Consider the following 13,726-nt stretch of genomic DNA (forward strand, 5'->3'; position numbering starts at 1 on the left):
GTTGTATCCCTTTTTAAAGCCCAGGTCGTCCTGATGCGGGGTTTGAGGTCTGGTTTGCTTTTGTGTTTTTTTTGTTGTTTTTTTTTTCCCTCCTTCTTCTCAAAGGTTTTAATCCACACGCACGCACACATGGAGTCTTGATCCGGCTGCTACGAAAAGAAAGAAAGGAAAAAAAAAAAAGTGGGACTGTGTCCCCTCCTTCCCCAGCAGCGTGCTGCCGGGGGGGGGGAAGCCGGGCTGCCCGCCCCTCCGCACCGCTCCGCGCCGGGGCCGCTGTCACCGCCGCCTCTTCCCGCCGCTGTTTACATGGGTGCGGGAGCTGCCCGCGGCGACCCTCTCCGTGCTACCGGCGCGTCTGCCTCGCTCGTTGATTATTTTTTTTTTCCTTCTCTCTCCTCCTTCTTGCCTTCCTTCCCCTCCTCCTCTCTCCTCCTTCTTGCCTTCCTTCCCCTCCTCCTCTCTCCCTTTTTTTTTTTTTTTTTTCCCCCCTCAGCTCGCTGCAAAGAGCCACCAGCACCTCCCGTCTTTCCCTTCCGGCGGGGGAATCCCGGCGGCGGAGCCGCTAGCGAGCGCGGTGCTTACACGCTTAGCCGCGCCCCCCCCCCCCCCCCTCCCGCCCGCTGCTCTTAGTGCGCAGCAGCGCGGCCTCACTCCGGCCCCATCACGTGGGTGTCTAGACACCGTGTCGCTCCGGGGAAAAAAAAAAAAAAAAATATATATATATATATAAAAAAATATATTTATCTCCAACTGCCTTGCGCAAGCGACGGCTCGGGTTGCTGAAAGGTTGTTGGTTCTCCCTATCCCCCTGCTACACCCAGGGGTGCTGCACCCCCCGGGAATTGGGGGGTATGGGTGGGTGTGCTATGCAGCTGGTCCCCCCGTGGGTGCCATGGGGGCGCCCCCAAAGCCTGGGTGTGCCGGAGAGACTGTAGCCCACTGTCAATATTGAAGTATTAAACCCTTTCCAGCCATAAATATATATATGTATATTTTAAAATGATTCTGAACATTAAAAGAGAGCATGGCACAAAAAAGCAATAACACTAATAATACTTTGCACTTTTACAGCACCTGTCACCAAAGTATTTTCATAGAGGGTAAGTTTACTCTGATTCTCACAAAATGGGAAGCAGGAATGGTGAGCATGTCACACTCTGACTATTCTTGTTTTGAGTACTACTAGTGGTAGTAATTCCTGGCCCCGGGGTGCTCCGCAGGTCCTCCCATTCAGATTCTGCCAGCAAGAACCTGACGAGGATGGGGAAACTGAGCCACCAAGAGGCTGCGTGGCTGGTGCAGCCCTGCTTCAGGCTGCAGGAAGCTGGGACGTCCAGCCAGGCTTCCTAAAGCCAGGCTTTGCTGGGCCAGAGATGTCCCCAGGGGTCTCCATCACTAACACCAGGCTTTGCAAGGTTTGGAGATATCCCCAAGGGTCCCCATTGCTAATGCCAGGCTTTGCTGGGCAGGAGACATCCCCAAGGGTCCCCATTGCTAATGCCAGGCTTTGCTGGGCAGGAGACGTACCCATGGGTCCCCATCCCACGTGATGTCTCACAGATAAGTAGCTCCTTTTTCATGTAACAACTGCAGGCGGAAAAGTTGCTTTAGGTCACTCAGTAAGTCAGTTATCGCATCAGAAGTAGAAGCCAAGACTCTTAAATCATGGCTGCTATAAGCAAATCCAATTCTAAAACAATTGCACTGAGCTAAATGTGACACCAGACTTAAAATGGAGGGACAAAATGTGCCGTGTGGGTAGGGTATTCCTGGGGTTCACTGTCCTGCATGCTTGCCTTTCATAAAATAATAGAATTATAGAACTATTTTGGTTGGAAAAGACCCTTAAGATCATCAAGGCAGGAGTGCAGGTATAATTTCAGAGCCCAGTCTTGCAAATATTCACATGAACGGGCCAAGGAGACTCCTAACAGGCCTGGAATCATGGTATTTGCAGAATCTGGATCTAAATAAGTTATAATGGGGGTTAGATTTTGGGGCAGCCTTATGAAATGTTCATGAGAATATAGTCATTCAGGCCCAAAATCTGTTTTGTGATAAACAGCAAGAAAATTTGAGGTGGGGAAGAACATTATTTGCTGGCATCTTAAAGAATAGTTTAGGAAGCTGTGTTATTAAACTGGAGTCTGAGGAAGAGGATGGACTCCTCACTTCACCACCAAATAATTAATGGCATTAATGAAGCTGCCTATTAAGTGGCCCATCGAATTCTGAGGCTGCAGCCAAGGCCATTGCAGAGGTCAGGTGGGCTGCATGATGCCAAAGCAGAACAGAATTAGCATCTGGGGCTGCTGCGCTCCAGAAAATCCCGTTGCTTTGAAAATAGTCACTTCTGCAGCCTGAAAAATGGAAACGGGGTAACATTTTCAGTTTAACGTCTTATTCGCCAGCCTCTGGAGTGACCTCATATAAACTGAGGCTGATTTCCTCGTTTCCTTAGAGAACCTCAATCCTTTTTTTCACTGTGATGCATATGGTAAATTGATAGGGAAAAAGAGGAAAATAAAGTAGTTCCTTCTCCTTCCCATATCTGCTGGTGAAAGATGCCCATTAACACACACATTATACTCTTTGAATTTTTAAAACTTTCCAGGCTATTATAAATTAATTGATTTCTTTAGTTTTTGGGTTTGGTTTTGTTTGTTTTTTTTTTTTTCCCAGTTATGACTGTGATTATTGTCATGAACAGAGTGACAAAAAGCAAAACAGGGTGTATGCTATGAAGGAATGGAGAATAGGAATGGGGTCCAGGGTTAATTTTTTCTTTTTGGCCCTGCCATAGGGACTTTACGTGACCTTGGGAACATCTAATTCCCCACAAGAAGGGACCTGGGCTTTGGCCCATCCATACAGCTGGGCCAGCAGTACTTGCCCATCCTTGTGATCCCTGCAGGTGAAAATGACTCCGGAAGTGCGAAATATTAAATAACTGATAAAGAACTGCTTTCTAATTAACCCTGCCAACTTGCTTAAACAGACCACATGTATGTGCCCATATGGAAAATACAGAAATAAGCGTAATGAAGCTAATAAAAATGTTCATGGTACCTGGGTTAGGGAGATGCTCTGAAAGAGGGGTGACAGTCACAGACTGTGCTGCGGTGGGATGATGTTGCTCACGGGCAGATAAACATGAGACTGGACCAGAAACCTGGCCCAAAACATACCTGAGTCACTCCTAACCCATGAGAAGGAATAAAATCTGTCCAAATTATAGAATAGTTTGGGTTGGAAAGGACTTTTAAAGTTCATCCAGTCCAACCCCTGTCATGAGCAGGGACATCTTCACCTAGATCAGGTTGTTCAACCTGAATGTGAATGTTTCCAGGGATGGAGAATCTCCCGCCTCTCTGGGCAACATGGGCCAGTGTTTCACCACCCTCAGCATAAACAATTTATTACTTAAACCCATTTTGAATCTCCCCTCTTTTACTTTAAAACCATCACCCACCCCTTGTCCTATCACAACAGGCCCTGCAAAAAAGTCTGTCCCCATCTTCTTCTAATCCTTGAAGGGATTTGTATTAATTGAATGTATTGCATCTGTATAATATATTTGTATTATGTATTTGTAGAATGCGTGTGGCAGAATGCAAACCTCCCTTTCTCCCCTTTCCTCCTTCATCATGGAAGGAGTAGGTACATCCCCCTCTCTCTCTGTGTGAGGCTAACAGCTTCTTTTGTTTGGCCCCAGAGCACCCTGGCCAGGGCCATTAGGAGAAGGGAGTGCCGAGGCACCAGTGAGCCGCTGGGCACCTGTGACCAGTGTGGGGGATGTTTGGAGGCTTCAGGGGCACCCCACACATGGTGTGGGGGTGCAGAGAAGCTTCTGGAATGCCTACAGTCAGGTCTGATCAGCCAGTATAAAAACGGGACTCTCTTGTCGAGACTGGGACCATTGTCACCGGTCTCTCAGAGCGCGAGCTGAAGATGCTGCCACCGAGAGCCCCCCCTCCCAGGGATGGAGACTCTGCTTGCCTTGCCGCCACGTGTGTGAGTAAAACTTCTCGCAAGATTGCGAGTATATTTATCCTTTCCGTGCACATATGCACGTGTAACTTCCCGTGCTTAATACAAGCACGTATAACTTTATTTCCTCGCACAATCGTGAGTGTATTTATATTCCGTGCACATTTGCACGCGTACTTTAAATTATTTCCTCGCACAATCGCGAGTGTAACTTTATTTCCTCGCACAATCGCGAGTGTATTTTCCTCCCGTGCTTCCACATAAGCACGTGTAGTATTCCGTGCACATTCGCACGTGTAAGTAAATTAACCCTCGGAGAATTGCGAGTGTATTATAAATTTACCCTTGCGGAATCGCGAGCGTACGCTTTACCTGTATCTCTTTAAGAATAATCCCGCACCGTGTTCAGGCAAGCATGTACTCCTCTGGGACTCAGGGGCGATTCCGGCATTGTTTTGGGTGAAGCCACGTGCATGCGCACTGTGGACCTCCTGTTGTACTAGTTGCTGCCCCTTAATAAGTTTCCTCAACCGATACCCGAACCTATATTTAAGTCACTTTTGGAGTGCTAAAACCCTGTTTCTCACCGGTTTAATAAAAGTTGTTTTGGACCCTGTTGTCCCTTAAACTAGCCTCCGTGCCTCCGTGACAATGCATTACATCCCTCGTGTGAAACAAATTAGTTCCTGGATGTCAAATCCCACCAAGCCCACGCTCCCTGTCCCTAAGACCTGGATTCTCATGGAGGGTTCTAGAGACCTTTCCTGAACCCAGCCGGCTTTAAAGAGCTCAAGCCGAGTTCATTTGCATTGCAATTCAGCCCTTGACAGACAGTTGGAGCCAGGGCACTGTTAATCTAATTGTTTTGCTAACAGCACCAGGGTGTGAGACTCACCAAAGGCACTTCCAACAAAGGGGATAAAACCAGACTTGGGAGGAAAAAAAACCCAAACAAACAACAAACAAACACAACCCAAACCAAACCTTTTCCTGACATCATTACCAGGTACAAACTGATCCCTCTTCATACACTTTCCAGGTGAGGGTCAATAACAAACACACTTTGCTCTTTTGGGGGTATGTCTTTTTTTTTGAAGAGCAGTGAAAAGCCATTGAGAGGAGGTAGGAGAGCACAAGGCTCGCTCCTGGCACTCTCCCATCCTTTTGTGCACATTAGGAATAGCTACACTTGTGGCCCTACTTCAATTTTTGTGCCTTATTTTCAGAGCAGAGTTCTCAAGCAATGTTCGAAGTGCAGGCTACGATGCCATTTGGGCTGTATCCTGGGTCTCCTTGCACTCCAGCAGCTCAAAACACGGTAAATTCAAACTATAAAACCTCAGGTCTGCGAAGAAAACTCTGAGCAACCTTGGTATGTGACACAGGGAGACGTGGAGCTCACATGCTCTCACTCTTCTCACCCATCATGGCAAGATAAAAATCGTCATTTCAGCGCTGGTGCTCTTGGGTGCTGTCAGCCACTCCAAGGCTGCATCTGTTGGAAAATGATTCACTGCAAGTGGGTAGAATAAATTAGAAAAAAAAAAAAAAAGTGTAGTGGGATGGACATTTGCCTGTGCTTATCAAGCATGGGGAAAAGCACTCCTTTCAGGCTGGACATGAGGAAGAAATTTTTCACAAGAAGGTGGTGAGAGCCTGGCCCAGGTTGCCCAGAGAGGTGGTGGATGCCCCATCCCTGGAGACATCCCAGGCCAGGCTGGACGGGGCTCTGAGCAACCCGATCTGGGTGAAGATGTCCCTGCTCATGGCAGGGGTGGCACTGAGTGAGCTGGAAAGGTCCTTTCAACCCAAACTATTCCATGATTCTGTGATTCTCTGTCCAAATGGAGAATCAGTAGCTATAGCTGGCACTGGGGGACTCATCAGTTACCAAAATACCCAGATTCAAAGCACTTACACATGCCTGACTTTATATATGTGCTTTGCTACCTGAAATTTTGTTAGTTTTATGGTTTGACCACACAATCATTGGAGTGCTTGGGTTAGGAAATGGATTTAAGTCAGGTGGTCTGGGTGGGGATGACCAGGGAGATGGGAATTGAAGCATATTTGGGAGCTGCCAGACAGACAGAGAGAGAAGATGTGGATCTGTTGAATGAGAGATGCAAATGGGTCTGTTGAATGAGAGATGCAAATGGGAGGATCAGAGGTAGGTGGAATATTTAACTTCACAGATAAAAGAAAGCCTGCAAAGCCCTCTTGCTACATGTTATTCTGAGGTAGAGATTGGCTTCTTTCTCCAGCAGTCCTACCCAGAGACCCTTTGGGAATCTGTTTGCACTCTGTGGAGCTCCTGAGGATCTTGCTGACTGAGATGCTCAATATTAATATAAAATACACAACCTGAATACACCACCTTATCTGTAACTCTCTGTATTGTACCTGTACTTCTGTGCTTTGGATGTGCAAAATAGTAAATATATGTTTCTTTAGACTTGTTTTGGCATGTAAGCTCTCAAGAAAGGATTTTTCTATATAGAAAGAGAAAGCATAGTAGCTTTGCTGGAACATTTTGAAAGTAAGTACATGTAGGCAATATAGTATCTCCCTTTCAGCAGTGTGAATCAAAATCCTCTTTATTTCAAGTAAGGATGTTTTCCCAATGCATGAACTGCAATGTTTTATTTTTAGTTACCTATACATACAGTTACCTTTGCCTTTAGACCTCCTGGATGCTATATATGACATTGCAACACCTATGCCCAGGGGGGCTGGGGAAGGATGGGGTGTCAATCACTTACAAGCAGCATTTTAGTCTTAATGTTATCAAGCAAATCCCTGTTTTTCAGTGGGAGGTATCAAGCTTTAGGGGGGATTTATCACATCCTGCAACTTGGGCTGCTCAGATGGCAGCATCAGCTGCTGTCGAGGGTTAAGATTGCGGGGTGACAATCAAACCCTGGCAGATGTATTGTTAACCTCCTCTCCCCCCACTTCCCCCTTTTGCCCCTCCCTCTTCCCCCTTCCCACTCAGGACAGGCGATCGGGAGGGAAAGAAGGACAGAGAGAAGAGAGTTGGAAAAGTTAAAGATGTTTTACTAATGCTACTAATAAGAATAGAGAAAATAATACAAAATATACAAAACCAATCTTGTAAGTCTCAGCAACTGCAGAGCCAGCACCCAAAGTCCTGGATTAGACTCTGTAGCCAACCGGAGCTGGATTCAGTCTCTCACTAGGCCTCAGTTCGCAGGGACGACCAGCAAGGTCCTCTCCTAATGTCAGCCATGAGGAAAAAAGGGAAAAAGGGATGAGATCCTCATGATCTCCCACTTTTATATGAAGTATTCACGTGAATGGAATGTTATACACCATTGGTCAGTCTCTCGGTCATCAGTTTTCTCGTTGCCCCTCTCGCGAGATGTCCATCCGTGCTTATCAATAAGTTTGCATTCCATTGCTAGGTTTAACCAAAACATGTGTTGGGTTCTCCAGGAAAATGCAGCTAACATGAAGGCTTTAGCTGACAGGCAAATTCACTAAAAGAGAAACTTGTTTTTAACAAAACCAGGACATTCCACCCCTTATAATATGACATTCACTGAATACTTAAACCTTATCAATACAATCTATCAATACAATCTAATTAATCACTACTACTATATATATATATATACATATGTACATATATACACAGGAGTAATTAATCAGTGGACCATCCTTTGAAAAGTTCATTAAGTTCATTTTGTCACAACAGTCTCCCAGGGCAGGGAAAATGGTACAAGTGCATCTCATGACCACTGTTTGTGGGTTAAGGACACCAACTTCGAAGAAGGTGTCGGGCGCCACTCGAAGAAGCTAGATCTAGTTTCATCACCATTGTCTTGATCTGAAAGACACTTATTAAACATTGTTAGTGCGGCAATTCACATCATACAGTTCAGCATTGCATATTTTCACCTAAAATCAAATCCCCTTGAGGTACACACCGAACTTCTCCATCCTTAAGCATCACCCACCAGGTGCTGCCAGGTCCCTGGCCAAAAACAATCCCACGAATAGGTTTGCCTTTGCCTGAGGCAGGAGTAACCCAGACTGCCTTTCCTAACATATTTTTCATGTGTACTACAGGGACTTTATCTCCTTCTACAGTCCGTAGAATTTCTGATTGGGCAGGCCCAGCTCGATTGGTTGATCCCCTAGTGTTGACCAACCAAGTGGCTTTTGCTAAATGTGAATCCCAGTTTTTAAAGGTTCCACCACCAAGTGCCTTTAGTGTAGTTTTTAACAAACCATTGTACCTTTCAGTTTTCCCAGAGGCTGGTGCATGATATGGAATATGATATACCCACTCAATACCATGTTCTTTGGCCCAATTGTCTATAATACTGTTTTTGAAATGAGTACCATTGTCTGATTCAATTCTTTCTGGCGTACCGTGCCGCCAAAGGACTTGCTTCTCAAGGCCCAAGATAGTATTTCGGGCTGTAGCATGAGGTACGGCATATGTTTCCAACCATCCAGTGGTTGCTTCCACCATTGTAAGTACATAACGCTTACCTTGACGTGTTTGTGGAAGTGTAATATAATCAATCTGCCAAGCTTCTCCATACTTATACTTTAACCATCGCCCCCCATACCATACAGGTTTTAACCGTTTTGCTTGTTTGATTTCGGCGCAAGATTCACATTAATGAATAACCTGTGAAATAGTGTCCATAGTTAAATCCACCCCTCGATCACGAGCCCATTTGTATGTTGCATCTCTACCTTGATGCCCTGAAGCATCATGGGCCCACCGAGCTAGGAAAAGTTCACCTTTATGTTGCCAGTCCAAGTCCACCTCAGCTACTTTAATCTTAGCAGCTTGATCCGCTTGTTGGTTGTTTAGATGTTCCTCGGTGGCTCGACTTTTAGGCACATGAGCATCTACATGACGAACTTTCACAGGCAGGCTCTCTAGCCGAGCAGCAATGTCTTGCCACAGTGTGGCAGCCCAAATGGGTTTACCTCTGCGCTGCCAGTTGCTTTTCTTCCATTGCTGTAGCCACCCCCACAAGGCATTTGCTACCATCCATGAGTCAGTATAGAGATAAAGTATTGGCCACTTCTCTCGTTCAGCAATGTCCAAAGCCAGCTGGATGGCTTTCACTTCTGCAAACTGACTGGATTCACCTTGTCCTTCAGTGGCTTCTGTAACTTGTCGTGTGGGACTCCACACAGCAGCTTTCCACCTTCGATGTTTTCCTACAAGACGACAGGATCCATCTGTGAACAGTGCATACTGCTTATCAGTCTCTGAAAGTGTATTATATGGTGGTGCTTCTTCAGCATGTTTTACTTCCTCCTCATCTGGAGACATCCCAAAGTCTTTGCTTTCTGGCCAGTCTGTAATCACTTCTAAGATCCCTGGACGGTTGGGACTTCCAATTCGAGCTCGTTGCGAGATCAGTACAATCCATTTACTCCATGTAACTTGGGTTGCATGATGTGGAGAGGGAACCGTCCCTTTGAACATCCAGCTCAGCACCGGCAGTCGAGGTGCCAGGAGGAGCTGTGCTTCAGTGCCGATCACTTCTGAAGCAGCTTGAACTCCTTCATATGGTGCTAGTATCTCCTTTTCAGTTGGAGTATAGTTGGCCTCAGATCCTTTGTATCCTCGACTCCAAAAACCTTAGGGTCGACCTCGGATTTCTCCTGGTGCTTTCTGCCAGAGGCTCCAGGTAAGTCCATTATCTCCGGCTGCGGTGTAGAGCACATTTTTAACATCTAGTCCAGTTCGGACTGGTCCAAGGGCCACCGCATGAGTTATCTCACGCTTAATTTGTTCAAAGGCTTGTCGTTGTTCAGGGCCCCACTCAAACTGGTTCTTTTTACGAGTCACTCGATAGAGAGGGCTCACAATGTGGCTGTAGTCAGGAATATGCATTCTCCAAAAACCTACAATGCCCAAGAAAGTCTGTGTCTCCTTTTTATTAGTAGGTGGAGACATTGCTGCAATTTTGTTGATCACATCCATTGGGATCTGACGACGGCCATCTTGCCATTTTATTCCTAAAAACTGGTTCTCTCATGCAGGTCCCTTGACCTTGCTTCGTTTTATGGCAAAACCAGCATCCAAAAGAATATGAATTATTCTCTCACCTTTCTCGAAGACTTCTTTCGCTGTGTCGCCCCATACGATGATGTCATCAATATATTGCAAGTGTTCTGGAGCTTCACCTTGCTCCAGCGTGGTCTGGATCAGTCCATGGCAGATGGTAGGACTGTGTTTCCACCCCTGGGGCAAGCGATTCCATGTATACTGGATGCCCCTCCAGGTGAAAGCAAACTGTGGCCTGCACTCTGCTGCTACAGGAATAGAGAAAAATGCATTAGCAATGTCAATTGTAGCATACCACTTGGCTGCCTTTGACTCCAGTTCAAATTGCAGTTCTAGCATGTCAGGCACAGCAGCACTCAGTGGTGGTGTAACTTCATTCAGGCCACGATAGTCTACAGTTAGTCTCCACTCATCACTAGACTTAGGCACTGGCCAGATTGGGCTGTTAAAAGGTGAGCGAGTCTTACTGATCACACCCTGGCTTTCCAATTGACGGATCAGCTTCTGGATAGGAATCAAAGAGTCTCGATTGGTGCGATATTGCCGGCGATGCACCGTCGTGGTAGCAATTGGCACCTGCTGATCGTCAACCATCAGCAGTCCTACAACAGAAGGGTCATCTGAAAGACCAGGCAAATCAGACAGCTGTTCAATTTTCTCAGGGTCCACAGCTGCTATACCAAATGCCCACCTATACCCTTTTGGGTCCTTAAAATACCCTCTCCTGAGGTAGTCTATGCCAAGGATGCACGGAGCATCTGGACCAGTCACAATGGGATGTTTTTGCCAGTTTTTTCCAGTTAGGCTCATTTCAGCCTCTACAACAGTCAGCTCCTGGGATCCCCCAGTCACTCCAACAATATTGATGGATTGCGTTCCTTTATAATTAGAAGGAATTATTGTGCACTGAGCACCAGTGTCCACTAAAGCTTTGTACTCCTGGGGTTGTGTTGTACCAAGCCATAGTATTTGTACAGTCCAATAAACTCTGTTATCCCTTTCCTCCACCTGGTTGGAGGCAGGGCACCTCTAATTCCTGTTTTGCACAGTCTCTGGGTGTGAATTAGAGGTTCCTTTAAGAGCATCAGAATCTCTTCTGCTCCTTTTGTAAACTGGAGCAGCCACCTTCCTAGGAGTTTTTCCTTTTATCTCACGTACTCGTTCCTGAAGTTCTGAGGTAGGTCTTCCATGCCACTTATTCATGTTTTCTCCCTGCTCATGTAGGAAGAACCACAGTGAACCTCTTTTTGTGGGCTGTCTCTGCCCTCTCTCTCGAGATTGGAAACGCCTTCTCCTAACAGCTGAAACATAGGTTTGTGCAGGTCGTGAACGGTACGAGTCTTCTCTGAGCTCTTTGATTTCTTGCAACAGCTTTTCAAACCGGTCATCAGATTTTTCACACAGTTTCTCCACAGCGGAGACACAAGCCCGTAGAGAACCAGCAAGGCTGTCCTCAAAGTACCGGAGCTGCTCAATCACTTCATTAATTTCTTGTACACCTCTAGCTGACCAGACCATTCCTGCCAATGACTTAGCATATGAACTTTGTACAAATCTGCGCCACATAGATTTGTACAATTGATTCTATCTGGGTCTGTCCCCTCTTGGCTGTTTGGTCCTAGATAGATGATCTCTCGCACAGCTAATTCTCTCAGGAACTGGATACCTCTCTCCATAGTATTCCATTTCCCTAACTTGGATATACAATCTTCCTTGTAAGGAAATCTGACTTTCATAGCTGCCAGGAGTCGGGTCCAGAGAGTAGCGGCATTAGACTCTCTTGAAATTGCCCTATCAATGGTGGAATCTTTTGACAGAGATCCCAGCTGCCTGGCTTCACCACCTTCTAATTCAATTGTTTCTGCCCCATTGTCCCAGCATCGGAGCAGCCAGGTTAAAATATTCTCGCCTTCACGACGACTAAAGTCTTTTCGCAGATCTCTCAGCTCACCTGGAGAAAAGGACCGAGTGGTGGTCACTTCGTCTCCTCCCTGTCCTGATGATGCCCCTTGGGTTGATGTTGGCCCTGTGCCATCACCTGCTGCACGGGTAGTCTTTCTAGTGACTTTCTTAAAACCAGCAACTGATGCTGATATGAGTTCACCATCATTTGATTCATTTTCAGAGTCTGAATGACTGTCACAGTGATTGCTGTGGTTACAGCAGCAACAGTGAGCAGTGTGTGAAGACGGGGGGGCTGCCTTGTTAGCCTTTGAGGCTGGAGAAGTAACGTTATCTGCAGCGACCTTGGCAGAGGAGCTCTGTGGAGGAGCTGTAGCTTCAGCCTGTGAAGCTGCAATTGGAGGGACAGTGGCTGCAGCAGCAGCTTTGGCTGTTTTGCCTTTTCTCGAGCGGCTAGGAGTGCTTTTTGCTAAAGCTTCCAAAGACGCACCGCAAATCTCAGGACTAAGAAGAGACGCAAACCTCCTATTGAACCTCATTTCTCTTAACAGTAACACAAAGTGACACACATTCAGCAAACCAGATAACACCATCACAGTTCTATCAAAGCTCCAAGGATATTCAAAGTTCTCTAAAACATTTGCAAACTGTCCTAGCGAAAACACAAAAGTATTGTTAGTCAGCCTTTCTAAAGATTCGCTTGACCAATTAGCAAATATAGAGCCATTCTGCTCTTTAATCTCTCCTGGAGGTTTTTCAAGGTAAAGCAGAAGCAAGTAGAAATTCATTAGCGGCTGCAGTATAATGAAATAAACCAGTGCCAAACCACACAGAATCATCATGACCGCTGTCCAGTTTCTTGTTGTTATATAATGAATACTTCGATTCAGAAAGAAACACCAACACAGATATGGGATCAGCGAGCACAATGTAGAAAATAACTGATACAACTTATGCCACAACATCTTTAAGTCAATGTAATTCACTTTGCCTTAATACCACTAAATAATATCCGAAGCAAAAAGACGCGCGAGTATCACAACTCTATAAGTTGGCACCATGCCAAGAAAATTGAAAGGTACATCAGAGCAGTAGAAAAGCCAAAAATCTCCAAATTTACCCCTTTCTCTTGCCCCACGTTGGGTGCCAATTATCTGTCGAGGGTTAAGATTGCGGGGTGACAATCAAACCCTGGCAGATGTATTGTTAACCTCCTCTCCCCCCACTTCCCCCTTTTGCCCCTCCCTCTTCCCCCTTCCCACTCAGGACAGGCGATCGGGAGGGAAAGAAGGACAGAGAGAAGAGAGTTGGAAAAGTTAAAGATGTTTTACTAGTGCTACTAATAAGAATAGAGAAAATAATACAAAATATATAAAACCAATCTTGTAAGTCTCAGCAACTGCAGAGCCAGCACCCAAAGTCCTGGATTAGACTCTGTAGCCAACCGGAACTGGATTCAGTCTCTCACTAGGCCTCAGTTCGCAGGGACGACCAGCAAGATCCTCTCCTAATGTCAACCATGAGGAAAAAAGGGAAAAAGGGATGAGATCCTCATGATCTCCCACTTTATATGAAGTATTCACGTGAATGGAATGTTATACACCATTGGTCAGTCTCTCGGTCATCAGTTTTCTTGTTGCCCCTCTCGCGAGATGTCCATCCGTGCTTATCAATAAGTTTGCATTCCATTGCTAGGTTTAACCAAAACATGTGTTGGGTTCTCCAGGAAAATGCAGCTAACATGAAGGCTTTAGCTGACAGGCAAATTCA

The sequence above is a fragment of the Patagioenas fasciata genome, chromosome W, assembly GCF_037038585.1.
Source record: "Patagioenas fasciata isolate bPatFas1 chromosome W, bPatFas1.hap1, whole genome shotgun sequence".
NCBI classification, from domain to species: domain Eukaryota; kingdom Metazoa; phylum Chordata; class Aves; order Columbiformes; family Columbidae; genus Patagioenas; species Patagioenas fasciata.